At 39.9% G+C, this 17,047-nt stretch overlaps 2 long non-coding RNA genes across 2 annotated transcripts; both read left to right on the top strand.

Annotated features, from left to right (window-relative positions):
* The first annotated feature begins 7,424 nt into the window (after positions 1-7,424).
* On the top strand, positions 7,425-10,103 carry LOC115926049. Its single transcript, XR_004064948.1, has 3 exons — positions 7,425-7,532; positions 9,231-9,397; positions 10,089-10,103. It is a non-coding gene; the product is annotated as an uncharacterized LOC115926049 (long non-coding RNA).
* Positions 10,104-10,121: 18 nt separating this feature from the next.
* On the top strand, positions 10,122-12,993 carry LOC115926050. Its single transcript, XR_004064949.1, has 2 exons — positions 10,122-10,208; positions 10,485-12,993. It is a non-coding gene; the product is annotated as an uncharacterized LOC115926050 (long non-coding RNA).
* Positions 12,994-17,047: the final 4,054 nt, after the last annotated feature.

Below are 17,047 nucleotides of genomic sequence, written 5' to 3'. Positions count from 1 at the left end.
GGAGAATATACCTTCAGTGGCGGATCCAGGGGGGGGGGGGGCACAGGGGGCACGTGCCCCCCCCCCAAAAAAAATATTCCCATGGCTGACCTCAAAAAGATGACCTTACCCCCCCCCCCCCCCCCCCAACGGAGCAAAATGTCAATTTTTCAAATTTCGATACCAAAAAAAAAAAAAAAGTGTTCTCTTACCCCCCCCCTCCCCCCCCCCCCCCCGCTTATTCAGCGGTTGGCTGAGTCGTTGCGATTTTTGGGGGACCAAAAAAAAAAAATGACCTCTTGCCTTCTCGTGTTTTTATCCTAAATAGTCTCGCCATCTCGTCAGCTCTACTAATCCTCCGTATAAAGCTTTGTATCATAATTAAGCCTAATACTTCTCCTGTGCCTATGCACTTATTATCACTCTGCCATGTTTCTTTTTCTTCTTTTCCATACTGCATGTCGTTGGAGCACGATATTATCATTTAAATGATATAATACTTTCGGGGCTCAATTTTGTAAACAGCTTTAGATTGTATATTACCCTACCACAATATATATCTATCAAGATTGTTTGTCTCCCGGAGTTTGATTCCAATATTTTCCCATAATCTGTTCTTTTCCATTCTAATGCACTGTTTCAGTGTTATTCTACTCCATGTCTTAATGTTCCCCTCACCAAGCGCGGATCCAGGGGGGGGGGGGCCGAGCGTGCCTTGGCCCCCCCCCCCCAAAAAAAAAAAAAAAAAGGAGAGAGAGAGAAGGAAAAGAAGGGAAGAGGAGAGAAAGGGGAAAAAGAAGAGGAAGAAGAAAAGAAAAGAGGGAAGAAGGAGATCGGGGGGGGAGGACTTGCCTCCCCCTTCCCCCTCCCCCCCCCCAATAAAAAAAATAAAAGAGAAGGAAGGAAAGGGAAAGAAAAAAGATAAGAGGAGATAAAGGGAAGGACAAAATAGGAAGAAGAAAGGGGAAAAAGAAGGGGGATATCAGTTGCAACTTTCCCGCCAACAAGTTGTGGATCGAGGGGGAAAGACCCTAGCCTCCCCCCCCCCCGTCCCCGCTAAAAAAAGAGAGAAGGAAGGAAAGGGAAAAGAGGAGAGCTAAAAAGGAACAAAAAGAGGAAGAAAAAAAGAAAGGGAGAAAAGAAGCGGAGATCCGTTGCGGTTAATCCCGCCAACAATGTGTGGAGCGGGTTGGGGACCAAAATGACCGTGCCCCTCCCCCCTCCCCCAGGCGCGGATCCAGGGGGGGCCGAGCGGGCCTTGGCCCCCCCCCCCCCCCAGCAAAAAAAAAAAAAAAAAAAGAGAGAGAGAAGGAAAAGAAGGGAAAGGAAAGAGGAGAGAAAGGGAAAAAAGAAGAGGAAGAAAAAAAGAAAAGAGGGAAGAAGGAGATCGGGGGGGGGGGGGTAAAGGACTTGCCTCCCCCCTCCCCGCTAAAAAAAAAAGAGAGAAGGAAGGAAAAGGAAAAAGAGGAGAGCTAAAAGGGAACAAAAAGAGGAAGAAGAAAAGAAAAGGGAGAAAAGAAGGGAGATCATGCAGTTGCAATTTTCCCGCCAACAAGGTGTAGATCGGGGGGGGGGGGGGGTGGCACTGGCGTAATGATAGGGGAGGGGGCGGGGCTTTGGGGAAATAAAATTCAATCGTGGTTTATTTCTAATTATATAACGGTGGTTTACAAATAATGCTGAAATGACATAATTTCCGAGATTTTTCCTCACTTTTAAGTAAATTATACTTTTTTATGCGTTTGTTGGAAATGCTTTTTGAGATGCCTACATGTCAGGACCCTCGGAACGGCGGGGATCGGGATTTTCGAGCCCCCCCCCCCCCCACACACACACACACACTTTTTTTGAAAAAGTATATTAAAGAGAAATAGAAAGAAAAAGAGCAAGAAAAGAAAAAATAGTTAACTGCCTGTGTCACATTATAATGAGTTATCAAAATATGCTCATTTGACCATGATTAAATGCCTAAAACCCTGAGAGCTCTGCCCCTGGATTCCACCTAGGGCCCAATGGCAGGCCCTAAGATGCTCATCTGACGGTAATTTAATGCCGAAAACCCCTGATTTCTGGGGGCTCTGCCCTCTGGACCCCACGCCAAATAGTGTCCTGCCAGTGTCACAAAATAATAAGGTATCAAAAAATGTTCATCTGACCGTAATTAAACGCCTAAACCCCTGAGCTTTCAGGGGCTTTGCCCCCTGGACCCGACCAAGAGCCCTATAAGGCGGGCCCCTTGATACTCATCTGACAGTTATTGAGTGCCTAAAACCCCTGAACTTCCGGGGGCGGACAAGGTATCAACACAATGTTCATCTGACCGCAGGCGCGCAGCCAGGGGGGGGGGGGGGGGGAGCGGTGAGGTGATCACCCCAAAAATGCCGGCCCCAAAAAAGAAAGGAGTGAAAAGGAAGAGGGCGCAGGAAGAAAAGAGAGTAGACAAAGAACATTTTTGAAATTCAGACAAGGATTAAGAGTCGATAACGACACAACGAATTGTCTTCTTTCTCTAATGATTTAATGAAACGTAAAAGCTTCTGCGCTTCGCGCGGTGGGCGGGGGGAACTGAATTTAGACAAGCATTAAGAGTCGAGAACGGTACAACGAATCTTGTTCTTTCTCTAATGATTTAATGAAACGTCAAAGCTTCCTCGCTTCGCGCGTGAGGGGGGAAACTGAATTTAGACGAAGATTAATTTCGAGAGCGGTACAACGAATCGTCTTCTTTCTCTAATAATTTAATGAAACGTCGAAGCTTCCGTGCTTCGCGCGGGAGGGGGAACTGAATTTAGACAAGGATTAATCAGAGTCGAGAATGGTGATAAGAATCGTAATCTTTCTCTCATAAATTAATGAAACGTCAAAGCTTCCGCGCTTCGCGCGGAGGAGGGGATGGGGAACTGAAATCAGACGAGGGTAATTTAGAGAACGGTACAACGAATCGTCTTCTTTCTCTAATGATTTAATGAAACGTAAAAGCTTCCGCGCTTCGCGCGGTGGGCGGGGGAAACTGAATTTAGAGAAGGATTAAGAGTCGAGAACGGTACAACTAATCCTATTCTTTCTCTAAAGATTTAATGAGACGTCAAAGCGGGGGAACTGAATTTAGACAAGGATTAAGAGTCGAGAACGGTACAACGAATCGTCTTCTTTCTCTAATGATTTAATGAAACGTCAAAGCTTCCGCGCTCGCGCGGGAGGCGGTGGGAACTGAATTAAGACAAGGATTAAGAGTCGAGAACGGTACAACGAATCGTCTTCTTTCTCTAATGATTTAATGTAACGTAAAAGCTTCCGCGCTCCGCGCGTGGAGGGGTGAAACTGAATTTAGACGAGGATTAAACGTCATAACGGTACAACGAATCTTCTGCTTTCGCTAATAACTTAATGAAACGTCGAAGCTTCCGCGCTACGCGCGGGAATGGGGAACTGAATTTAGACAAGGATTAAAAGGTGAGAACGGTACAACGAATCGTCTTCTTTCTGTAATGATTTAATGAAACGTAAAAAGCTTCCTCGCTTCGCGGAGGGGGGAGGGGAAAACTCGCCCTTCCCTGCACCCCCCCCCCCCCAATTACGTCACTGCTGGTCACCATGACGTACCAAAATTTGGCTCGCATAATTTCAAATTTGGGCCCCCCCCTAAGAAATCCTGGATCCGCGCCTGCTCCCCCCCCCCCAGCAAACCTAAAAGAGAGATAAGGAAGAGAAGGGAAAGTGAAAGAGGAGAGAAAGGGAAAGGAAAAAAAAGAGAATGAAGAAAGGTAAGGGATATCAGTTGCAATTTTCCCGCCAACAAGGTGTAGTTCGGAGGGGGGGGGGGGGGGGGGGGTTGGAGAAATAAAATTCAAACGTGGTTTATTTATAATTCCATAACGGTGGTTAACAAATAATGCTGAAATGAGATAATTTTCCTCACTTCATGCGTTTGTTGGAAAATGACAAATTCCTAAATTTACAGCCAGGCAAGAAAATGCTTCTTGAGATGCCTACATATCAGGGCCCGCAGAACGGCGGGGATCGGGATCCTCGAGCCCCTCCCCCACACTTTCTTTGAAAAAGTATATTAAAGAGTAATAGAAAGAAAGAGAGCGAGAAAGAAAAAATAGTTAACTGCCAGTGTCACATTATAATGGGGTATCAAAATATGCTCATCTGACCATGATTAAAATTAATGCCTAAAATCCTAAGGGCTCTGCCCCCTGGATTCTACCTAGGGCCCGAAGGAGGGCCATTAGATGCTCATATGACGGTCATTTAATGCCTAAAACCCCTGATTTCTGGGGGCTCTGCCCCCCTAGACCCCACGCCAAATAGTGTCCTGCTAGTGTCACAAATAATAAGGTATCAAAAATGCTCATCTGACCGTAATTAAACGCCTAATACCCCTGAGCTTCTGGGGGCTCTGCCCCCTGGACCCAACCAAGAGCACTTACCCTGATAGCAGACTGACGTCTTAAAGACGTCATAAATTGGTCGTAAAGTGGTAAACACGTCGTACGTCGTATGGACGACGTAATTATGACGTCATTATGACGTCTTCAAAAGACTATTTTTTCAAGATAATTTTTGTCGCATTGACGACGTCATAACGACGTCATAATGACGTCTTTAAAGGACTAATTTTTTCAAGATATTTTTTGTCTTCTCGACGACGTCATAATGACGTCTTTAAAAGACTCTTTTTTCCAAAGATAATTTTTGTCGGATTAACGACGTCATAAAGACGTCATTTTGACGTCTTTAAAAGACTATTTTTTCCAAGCTAATTTTTGTCGTATCGACGACGTCATTATGACGTTTTTAAAAGACTAATTTTTCCAATGTAATGTTGTCGTATTGACGACGTGCTAACGACGTCATTATGACGACTTTAAAAGACTTATTTTTCCAATGTAATGTTGTCGTATTGACGACGTGATAACGACGTCATTATGACGTCTTTAAAAGACTATTTTTTCCAAGCTAATTTTTGTCGTATCGACGACGTCATTATGACGTCTTTAAAAGACTAATTTTTCCAATGTAATGTTGTCGTATTGACGACGTGCTAACGACGTCATTATGACGACTTTAAAAGACTTATTTTTCCAATGTAATGTTGTCGTATTGACGACGTGCTAACGACGTCATTATGACGACTTTAAAAGACTTATTTTTCCAATGTAATGTTGTCGTATTGACGACGTGATAACGACGTCATTATGACGTCTTTAAAAGACTAATTTTTTCCAATATATTTTTTGTCGTATTGACGACGTCATTACGACGTCATTATGACCTCTTTTAAAGACTATTTTTCCAAGATATTTTTTGTCGTAAGGACGACGTTATAACGACGTCATTATGACGTCTCTAATAACCTAATCATTTCCAAGATAATAATCGGGTAAAGACTACAACATCTAATATGAGCATAAGTCAAAGTAAATAGGGCAATTATCAGAATTGAAATTAGGGAACAACTCCCCCCCCCCCCCTCAAATGTCATTAGTCATTATAGATTGTGCAACATCTTAACACGCACCAAGGTCTGCAATATCGATCAAGACTAAACATGCTCGCATCTAGTTCAAACGGGAGTGTGTACGTGTGTGTACAGATGCATAGTACTCAAGGCATGCAAGGCGTATATGACGGGCGGATTGCGCCATAAAGATGACAACTATACAACTATACATCCATCGAATGGATGTAAGGTTTTAACCAATCAGAACGCAGGAAACTGTACAACTATACAACTATACAACTATACGACTATGCAACCATACAGCTATAGAACGTATGTAAGGTTGTTACGTTTGCGGGCCGAAATGCCATAATTGCAAACAACCATACATCCATTCAGCTTTATGGTTGTACGGTTTTAACCAATCACAATGCAGGAAACTATACAGCCATGGCGGCGAGAATGTCTGTATAGTTTTATGCCTGTATGGTTTTAACCAATCATAATGCAGGAAACTATACAGCCATGGCGGTGAGAATGTCTGTATAGTTTTATGGCTGTACGGTTTTAACCAATCATAATGCAGGAAACTATACAGCCATGGCGGTGAGAATGTCTGAATTTAGCCGACACTTATGCCTCTAAAGCCATTGAATGCTGAACATAGCAAAGCAATGATGGAATAAATAAAAAATAAAAATTGATCTTATAGGCCTACTAGTACTAAATAATATTGGATCTAGTGGTAGATTTACTAGTAGTCGACCAGAACTAGATCTAGACTAGGTGATAGCTAGGTCTAGTACTAGTACTAGTACTAGGCCTAGATCTAGTGCTTAATTAGTACTGCTACTACTAGGTCTAGCCTAGTACTATTCTATTTAATTTAGTGGACTATTACTATACATAGACCTAGACCTACTAGTAAATAGTAGATCTAGACTATTATTAGACTAGACCTAGATCTACTCTAGTAGACTAGATCTAGGTCTATTATAGAAATATTAGTAGACTATAGGCCTATATTTACTCCTATTTAGATCTACTAATACTAGACTAGGTCTAGATCTAGATCTAATTTCCTAAATCGGCAACTGTAGATCTAGACCTAGGTCTATTTAGATCTAGTCTAGGGTATATAGGGTCTAGATCTCTCTCTAAGCAACAGACCCATCGGCAAATGTATATATAGACTACAACATGATTATTCCTAATGACGTGGAGGACCTACATTGTTACCAACTGCACGAATAAATTAAATTAATTAATTTGTACCTTTCCTAACCGAACATTAAACTTTGGTGGACATTTGCAGTTGGACCTGGATGAATTTATATGAATGGGACTGAAATGCATGAACTGGTGCAATTCGCCCATCTTTTTCCAAGTTGGGGAGTAATATTTGTATGTTTATTTAGAATATCGTTCGGTTAAACAACAAATTCTTTGCCTTAATTGCATAAGTTTAGCGATGCATGGCTAGTCTATATAATTTCCTGCATTGTGATCAAAACCGTATAGCCATAAAACTATAGGCCTACAGACATTCTCGCCGCCATGGCTGTATAGTTTCCTGCATTGTGATGGGATAAAACCGTACAGCCATAAAACTATACAGACATTCTCGCCGCCATGTCTGTATAGTTTTCTGCATTATGATTGGTTAAAACCGTACAGGCATAAAACTATACAGACATTCTCGCCGCCATGGCTGTATAGTTTCCTGCATTGTGATTGGTTAAAACCGTACAACCATAAAGCTGAATGGATGTATGGTTGTTTGCAATTATGGCATTTCGGCCCGCAAACGTAACAACCTTACATACGTTCTATAGCTGTATGGTTGCATAGTCGTATAGTTGTATAGTTGTATAGTTGTACAGTTTCCTGCGTTCTGATTGGTTAAAACCCTACATCCATTCGATGGATGTATAGTTGTATAGTTGTCATCTTTATGGCGCGATCCGCCCGTCATAGGCGTAGGACTAGCTACATGCACTATGCGATGTGTATGTAATGTATTTGAATTCAGAGTAAAAAAGCCGTTGCATCAAGTATCATCCTCCTGAATACTCTCGTTTTCTCCTGCAAATTTACAGTATGGGTAAGTCCTAGAATTACCTAATTTATTTACAAAAAGTACATAAATCTATAGTTACTGTTTTTTGTTCTGAAAAGTTGATATGTAGACTCAATGTATGATCTTATGTCACTATAATGTCAGTGATAGTGAGCTCGGACTTTCAACACTTGGTGACAAGATTTGGAATGTATGATCCCATATATGTATTTTTATGTAGGGTCTTGATTGAAGGTATGCATGGCATGGGGCATCATTTAAAGCAAAACAGTTTACTCATTTGCCTACACATGGGCTGCATGGCTTTAAAGGGAAATCTAACTCGAATATACAACTGCTCTAAAAGACTAAAACTAAAAGAAAGCAGAAAAATAAGAGAAGCAAACTGATGAAAGCTTTGGCACTAGATCTAGGTAGACTCGTCTAGATTAGACAGCAATAACCATCTGATTTGGGTCATTTCTTTAATAAAACTGACATTTGTTGTCATTCCCCAATACAGATGGCAACCCAGAGATCTCGTACCGTCGGGGTGGCTATGTATATATTTTCGTCCACGACATTTTCTCCCCGATTTTCTTTGTTTAGATCTAATTTCCTGATTTCTAAATCAGATGTAAATTAACGCCATTACGAACGTGTAGATGGCGCACAGTTTTTCCTTCATAATCATTTTGCCTTCGGCGTAGACTAGAAAGGATGAGATTGATTTAGATGACTCCGGCAGCGAGAGTTTAACACGGCTTGCAAGATTTTCAGCATGGATGTCGATTTTGACCCATAATTTCCTTAAAAGGGACCATTAAACGGATTATTTCAATCAAGTTAGTAAGTGGAACCGATGTATTATAGCCTAGGCCTAATTTACAATTGGATATGGACGAGGTAAAATGACATTTTGGGGCATTTTGGGGGCATAACCCTACGACCTGAAATGGCCGTGGCGTTATCAAGGGAATGTGTATAGACGGTTTCTGTCTCTAAAGAGAGAGCCGGCCGACCCTACCCCAATAAGAGGCTAACGAACGAAAGAGACGGAAAATTCGGTCTAGGCCTACCCCAAATCAAGCAAATATTCATGAAATGTTCAAATAATGCCGGTCATGATTTAAAAGTCGTTATGTTTCTAACCTGTTTCTGGTCAATTTTCTTATTTTGGGGGGAGTATTTTTTCGGAAAAACATTGATAGTAGTATACACTTTCTCACAGGTTGCATGGCAAACCGCTGCACAATACAAGTGCATACAGATGGAGGGTTGCGGGGGCACGTAAGTCTGCGTGAAGTGATCTACCTCCTCATTGTACGGTAGATAACTTCACACAGGCATGCGCCCGCCCGCAACCACCATCGGTATGCACTTGTAATGTGCAGCGGTTTGCAGTGAAAGTGAAACCTGTGAGAAAGTGTACTACCGGCCCGGGCCCAGATGTCTGGAAATTGAGCATTACGTGTCGATACGTAGAGGAATAAAGCAGTGACTTGTGTCACAAACATGTAACCTTAAACAAGTCGTTTCTATAGTCTTTAGACAGCAAATTTATCTTATAGGCTACCGCGTATACAGAAATCTTTATCTGGAAATAATCGGTTAGACCTGTAAATGGTAAACAAAATTCTTTCCCCACAGGCTGTTCAAAGAAGTTTGTAGTATATGTGTTGCACATGCATACATTATCAACCATTCATTTTGTTCTTTATTCATTTTCTCATTTATTTGTAGGCATCCTTTTTTAACATCTTTCGTCAAAGAAGTGGATTCAAAGCACATTGTGGCCTCAGTATATTGATGTGAAACCATGCAGAAAATGCTACTCTCTCTCAACCTTGTGGATGTTCCCTACTTCCCTAAGGATCAGCAGCCTCTTGAAACAGTTGAAGCCATTATCGGTAAATGTGTACATGTACTTGTATTATTTATTTCTGTACATTTATTTGTCATATTGTGCATGATCACTGAGACACTGACCAATTAGACACTACATAATGGTTCATTTCATTTGAAAGGCTTATTTCAGTTATTTGTCATGAGTTTCAAATATATTTATAATTCAATTAATTTTAGATCACTAAAACCTGCAGGTATGTTGCAATAACCGACAATATTATGTGAGTTTCAAACAGTGTTTTTTTACCCTTCAGCATAGGTCAAGGAGCTTTCATTCTACCCTCATCAGCAAACTACAGGAATGCCAGTTTTCAGGCAATAGCCTGAATTCAGGCCCTGGCGAGTTATTTTCATACCATAGTTTAGGTTTTTTGTGTACAAGCTAGCACATTCTAGGTGATTTTTCAGGCCCTCTGATCAATTCTAACTGGCATCCCTGAAACTACAATTGTATTGATAATTTACCAAACAAAATCCTGAATCACGTTTTGCATTGCCCACAAATGTTTAAAATCCAAAGGTGTGTTGACTTTATGTTTGTGAGCAATGAGAAATTATTTCTGATAAATCTTACCAAGCAGTACTTTTCTGACATAATTCATTATTTAATTCATTGTTTACGTTCCAGTTTTAAAATATATAAAAGTTTGTCTTAAATTGTATTCCTTTCTTTTTGCTTTATTCATGCACTAGAATTCCTTGCGTCTAGATCTGAAAGCAAAGCATAATGCCAGAGATTCCACGCAAAAGCTAACCCATGAGTCCAAGCTGAAGAGGAATATTTCCAAATCGATGGCTCCACTAATCCGATTGGTGAGTCATGGCCCTCATCAGCAAACTACAATTGTATTGATAATTTACCAAACGAAATCCTGAATCACGTTTTGCATTGCCCACAAATGTTTAAAATCCAAAGGTGTGTTGACTTTATGTTTGTGAGCAATAAGAAATTATTTCTGATAAATCTTACCAAGCAGTACTTTTCTGACATAATTCATTATTTAATTCATTGTTTACGTTCCAGTTTTAAAATATATAAAAGTTTGTCTCAAATTGTATTCCTTTCTTTTTGCTTTATTCATGCACTAGAATTCCTTGTGTCTATGTTCCCTGGATCTGAAAGCAGTGCATAATGCCAGAGATTCCACCCAAAAGCTAACCCATGAGTCCAAGCTGAAGAGGAATATGTCCAAAATTACATGTAGATCTACACTCACCCGATAGTTAAACTGCTAGAAAAAAGGTTTTTTTTTTTCACTTCATTATAATTTATACAGAGAGATTGGGGGAGGGGGAGAGGTGAGGTGTAGCCACAAACCTGAATGGCTAAGCTGTGGAACTGAAATTCCCATTCATGTCACTTACAATTTTAATGAATTACAGGGTGTACGAACTGACATAATAACAGTTTGAGTAAAAGATTCCAGTATTTTGCATATATTTGTAATTACTATTTATGAGGTTGACCTGTTTCATAATGCTTAAATGTAGTAGACTTGATATGCTCAGTCTCATGCTCACCCCCACCCCCCATCCGCTTCTTATCAGTTCTTAAAACCTGTTGCAAATTATATATAAGTTGGTAATAGAGAAAAATTGAGTGAGTTAAATACAATACAAATCGATTCCATTATTAAGCAACTAAGACTTGTTCAGATACGGAACGTGAACCGCCAACAATTTTCGAAAATGATGCAGTTTGGTTTTATGTGTAAAGCGAATGGCAACAAGTCTTTGTATGTTTTGGACTGCGCATATTCAGTGAGCTCTTTTTTTAAAATAATATACAGAAATGTAAAGCATATTGAACTCTATGTCAACATTAAAAAAACTCTGAGATTTTGTTTTGCAGCATCATATCTGAACGAGCCTTAAAGGGACTTGGTAACATTGTTCATATGAGAGAAAATGATGCTAAGGTATTGACTTCAATGCTATACTGTATGTACACTTAAAGATAATCTGAACATTTGAGTTAAAAATAGACCACTATTGATGATTAAAATTGGGAAAACTGATCTAATCCATTCCTTAATTCTCCCAACTATATTTTTATAATTTGATTAAATTGAAGTGAGTGTAAATCATCACAAAGCAACGAATTAGCTCCAATACCTTTTCCAAATTTAGGCGTTGAAAGATTTTTAAAGGCCTGTTTTATATCTTATTTTCATGGAAAAACGGTTGGGGAAAATTGAAAATTTTGTTGGGAGAATTAACTGTTAAAGAGTGACACACAGTAGCGCCTTCAATGAAAACCATAAATACCTTGTGGTTTGAAAAAAAATTGGTAGTTAAAAGTATAAAATTCTTGGATTGTATCTGTGATTTTGAAAGCACAATATGGCTTACCTACATGTATATTGAATTTGCTGTTAAAATTAAGTTAAATTTTAATTCTTTTGTGAAACTCCTGGGACTTGCCAAATGAATGTTGTGACATTAGCAATGGAATATATCTCTTTGTGCTAAACTTTTTCAGCATGTTTGCTATTTTATCTTAAACTGGGAAATATCTTCTGAATAATTATTCCACCGTCACCTTGGAATTGCCCAACTGAGCCAATCGTACTGGCGGGAATGTTATCTGATATAAATTGTATTTTATAATGGAACTTCAGCTTCTGTATTTGCAACAAAACTAATTTTTTGATATTTATAAAGATGAATGTTGCCACTAATGCCTTTTCTTATATTTAAGTCATGTGCCCGTAAGAAGCAGGTTTCTAGCACAGAGAATAGGTACAGTTGAGCTGATTTCTGCACAGTTTTCTAATATGCTGTATCGCCAAATGTGAACATCATGGTTTTGACGGGCAAGCAACCATCATCAGAAAACTCTGCAGGTATCAGTGAAGCTCTCCCTGTTCCCCTTGCTGCCAACTTGTTCCTTTTGAGTGTAAGAAATAACTTAGCTAAGCCATGTGTTTATCATTTGTGCCATTTTTCTCCTGTGTGTGATTTAGATTGTATAGTTTTATACTTTATACTGAATTCTTGCCATGAACTTAGATATTCCCCTTGTATGTAACAAGAATTGATCTTTCATGCTCAGAAATTCTTTCCAACAACCTTTTGTTTTATGTGATAGTCTTTATCTGCATTAAAGTCTTGGGGTTGTCAGGAGCGGTTTTGCAGCATGGAGACGAGGTAGAGCTGCACTGATGAATGCCTAGCTTTCCACTATGCTGTTTTGCTGAATATGAGGAACTTCCCCAGTGTGCTGTTTGCTTGTCTACTAAAATACTGCGGGTATCAGTATAGCTTTACCTAGTCTCTATGCTGCTAACCTGCTTCCCACAACCGTAAGACTTATAAGTTTAGCCAATATGTCATAGTTTCTTGTAGCACAATTTATAACGAAACAGATATCTTTGTGATGGCCTGTTAACTTTCTTAAAATAAATTATGAGACTGACAGAAATACACTAGGTATTTATACAGCATGTTTTGGAAGAAGTGTCAGGATAGTGATGAAAAGATTTTGTACCAATGGAAAACAAAGTTAGATAGAATAAGAAGGTATAGAAATACGTATTTTATATTTTTGTTATCCATTTTCATACCATATACGTGTACATTAAAAATATGAAAATTACTTTCTGTTTGGCATGTATATATATATTATGTGATGCAATATTTGTTGCTTTGATTTTACTGTGTGATTGTTCAGAATGTGTACATGAAGTGACTTTTACACTTTCTTCCTTGATCAGGTGGTCGTATAGATGTTATTTAGAGGACAACAAAGACGTAAAGATCATGTAAGGATAAAAGGTACATCGAAATGACCAGTAAGGTGTAAATATCACGTCAAAATTTGATGTCCATACAACGTATACAGGTCTTTCTTGGGTGAAAGTTGACGTCTTAAAGACGTCTTTATTTAACCAATAAGACCTAAAAAGAAAATATGACGTCCATACAACGTCTTTATATGGTACAAGTTGACGTCTTAAAGACGTCTCTCTTTGACTAATAAGACGTTAAAATCACGACAAAATATGACGTCCATACGACGTCTTCCTATGGTACAAGTTGACGTCTTACAGACGTCTTTCTTTGACTAAAAGACGTAAATATGACGTCCATACAACGTCTTTCTATGGCACAAGTTGACGTCTTAAAGACGTCTTTCTTTAACTAATAAGACGTAAAAATCACGTCAAAATATGACGTCCTCGTGACGACGTGCGCGGGTGCAAAATCAAGTCTTTTTGACGTCGTGTTATGTCGTCTTAAAGACGTCTTTCTTTAACTAAAAGACGTAAATATGACGTCCATATGACGTCTTCCTATAGTACAACTTGACGTCTTAAAGACGTCTTTCTTTGACTAATAAGACGTAAAAATCACGTCAAAATATGACGTCCTCGTGACGACGTGCGCGGGTGCAAAATCAAGTCTTTTTGACGTCGTGTTATGTCGTCTTAAAGACGTCTTTCTTTAACTAAAAGACGTAAATATGACGTCCATATGACGTCTTCCTATAGTACAAGTTGACGTCTTAAAGACGTCTTTCTTTGACTAATAAGACGTAAAAATCACGTCAAAATATGACGTCCTCGTGACGACGTGCGCGGGTGCAAAATCATGTCTTTTTGACGTCGTGTTATGTCGTCTTAAAGACGTAGTACAAGACGTAAATATGACGTGATATTTACCAGTCTCTGCTATCAGGGTAGGCGGGCCCCTCGATACTCATCTGACCGTAATTGAGTGCCTAAAACCCTTGAGATTCCGGGGCTCCGCCCCCTGAACCCCAAGCCAATTAGTGACCTGCCATTGTAACAATTAGGTATCAAAATAATGCTCATCTGACCGTAATTAAATGCCTAAAACTCCTGATTTTCCGGGGCTCTGCCCCCTGGACCCCGTCTAGGGCGCTAAGGCGGACCCCTGAATGCTAATCTGACCGTAAATTAAAACCTTAAACCCCTGAGCTTCCGGGGCGGACAAGGTATCAACATAATGTTCATCTGACAGCAGGCGCGTAGCCAGGGGGCGGTGGGGTGGTCCCCCAATAAACGCCGGCCAAAAAAGAGAGGAGTGTAAAGGAAGAGGACGTAGGAAGAAAAGGGAATAGACAAAGAACATATTTGAAATTCAGACAAGGATTAAGAGTCGAGAACGGTACAACGAATCGTCTTCTTTCTCTAATGAATGAATGAATGAAACGTCAAAGCTTCCGTGCTACGCGCGGGGGAGGGCAGGGGGAACTTAATTCAGACGAGGATAATTTTCGGGAACGGTACAACGAATCGTCTTCTTTCTATAATAATTTAATGAAACGTCGGAACGGGAGAGGTGAAAAACTGTGATAACGCCATTACGAACGTGTAGATGGCGCACAGTTTTTCCTTCATAATCATTTTGCCTTCGCAACACATTTTGTCTTCACAACAAAAACTACACTACTTCTGTCAGGAGCGGACGTGCTTTTCAGAAGCTCTCTAGGAGCTTGTAGATTTCTTGTAGATTTCTTGTAGAATTTTGCCAATATTGTTAAAAATTGCCTCAACACCGGATATAGTTGGGACTGTTTTGCTTCTTTATACTGTTGAACTTTGGATTGAAACTATAGTGGATTCATACAAGCCTATATTTAGGATCAGAGTCAAAAGGTAAGCAAGTCTTGTGGGCTACTAACACATACCGCACCCTTAATTACACGGTAGACTGCACACAATTGAATTTCCCGCCCTTTTCAGGCAACCAACCAGGTCATGGCCGGAGTGACAAACACCGGCCAGGGCGAAGAGCCACCTCTTTTACAACCCAATGAAGAAGATGATTTTCGAACTGTAAATTACTCTCGTAGGGAGCAAAACCGAGAAATAAACGCAGGCGCGAAGGAAGCATTGCAATTGAAAATCTTTCAATGAGAACAGAATCCTCTTCCTCAGAAGACCAAAATACAACCCAGAACCGCCAATCGGAACTCAAAGTCTTAATTACCCCCATAGATAAATCAAAATCGCTAAAGAATGTGAATCCCATTACTATAGCTAGAAATATCCGTGAAGCTTGTCCAAACCCTGTGGAATTTATCAAACCCACAGCCCAAGGTCTCCTTATCAAATGCAAAAACCAGAAACAAGTAAAAGCACTATCTCAAATTAGTAACATAGGAACCACCCCAGTAAAAGTTGCAGAAAAGCAGCAAGTTGTGAGAGGGGTCATATATGGAGTACCTACAGAAATGACTGATGACGAAATTCTCAATGAATTGAAACACCAAGGAGTAATTGATGTAAAAAGAATCATGAAAAGGTCCAAATCAAATGTAAAATCAATTGAAATTGAAGAAAGCAGACCCAATTTTATCCCAATGAGGAGTGTTATTATAGCATTCAACCGTACAAACCTCCCCAGCAACATAACAATGTGCTATCAACATTTTGAGGTTAAACTATACATTCCCCCCGTTTTGAGGTGCTTTCAATGCCAACGCTACGGCCACGGCATAGCTCAATGCAAAGCAAAGATGAGATGCGTCAGATGCGGGGAAGACCACAAATTTGAGGAATGTAACCGAAAAGAAAGACCGATATGTATAAATTGTGGTGGGAACCATTCAGCAGCCTTTGACGGCTGTCTTGAAGCTAAGAAAGCCAAAAAGATACAAATAGTAAAAGTCAAAAACAATCTTTCATACGCACAAGCTGCAAAAATACAGTCGGAGCAAGAAAAAGCACAGCAGAAACCACAAGCCAACCTCCCTGAATCACATCCCTCCCTCGATGTCAACTCAGATAACCTCCCTCTTCCTCCCCGACCAGTGAGGTCATCCACAGCAATCCGCCCTGAAAACGCCACCCCGCAACTTGATCCCCAGCCCTGGAACACCCCGCTGCAAAAAAACGCACAGAGCAGTAAATTAATAGATAAGGATGGAAAAACTGAAGTAAAACTAGAAGCCCTCCCTCGAGGTAACCTAGTAACATTAATGAGTGATGAGCAAATAATCTCTTTCATTACGCAACTTGTTCTCACTTTTACGGATGGAAAATCCGAGAAGGAGATTTCATCCTTAGTGAAAGTGGCAGCTGAGAGACTGCTCAAACAAAGAGTAAAACATGACGCTAAAGATGTACTGGTATAGCATAGTAATGATGATGACAGCGCTAACCATATTACAATGGAACGCGCAGGGACTTCTTAATCACGGTCCTGAACTTATAAAATACTTAGATTCATATAAAGATGTAAAGTACCATTTAATTTGTGTTCAGGAAACATGGTTCAATGATGATAGAATATTGCAAATCCCTGAATATACATGTTTTATTAGAAACAGGGAAAATCAATCTAAAGGAGGGTGTGCCATTTATGTACATGATTCCATCAACTATGAATATCCTGTCAATGACGAAGAATTCGAAATACAACATATTAAAGTTCATGTTGCTGGATCAAAAATCTCCATAATCAATTTCTATAACCCTTGCAAAAAATTAAACGAGATTGTTTTGAACAGGATGATTAACAAACTAGAATACAATCTATTCCTTATAGTTGGGGATTTCAACTCACATAATCCTGTGTGGGGTAGTGCAAAGATAGACCAAAATGGGCACACAATTGAAAATTTCACACATGACAATAACTTTATAATTTTAAACGACGGAAGAGGAACCAGAATAGATCCA

Source organism: Strongylocentrotus purpuratus, unplaced genomic scaffold, assembly GCF_000002235.5.
Source record: "Strongylocentrotus purpuratus isolate Spur 01 unplaced genomic scaffold, Spur_5.0 spur5_scaffold_19, whole genome shotgun sequence".
NCBI lineage: Eukaryota > Metazoa > Echinodermata > Echinoidea > Camarodonta > Strongylocentrotidae > Strongylocentrotus > Strongylocentrotus purpuratus.
This window is presented reverse-complemented; position numbering and strand designations above follow the sequence as displayed.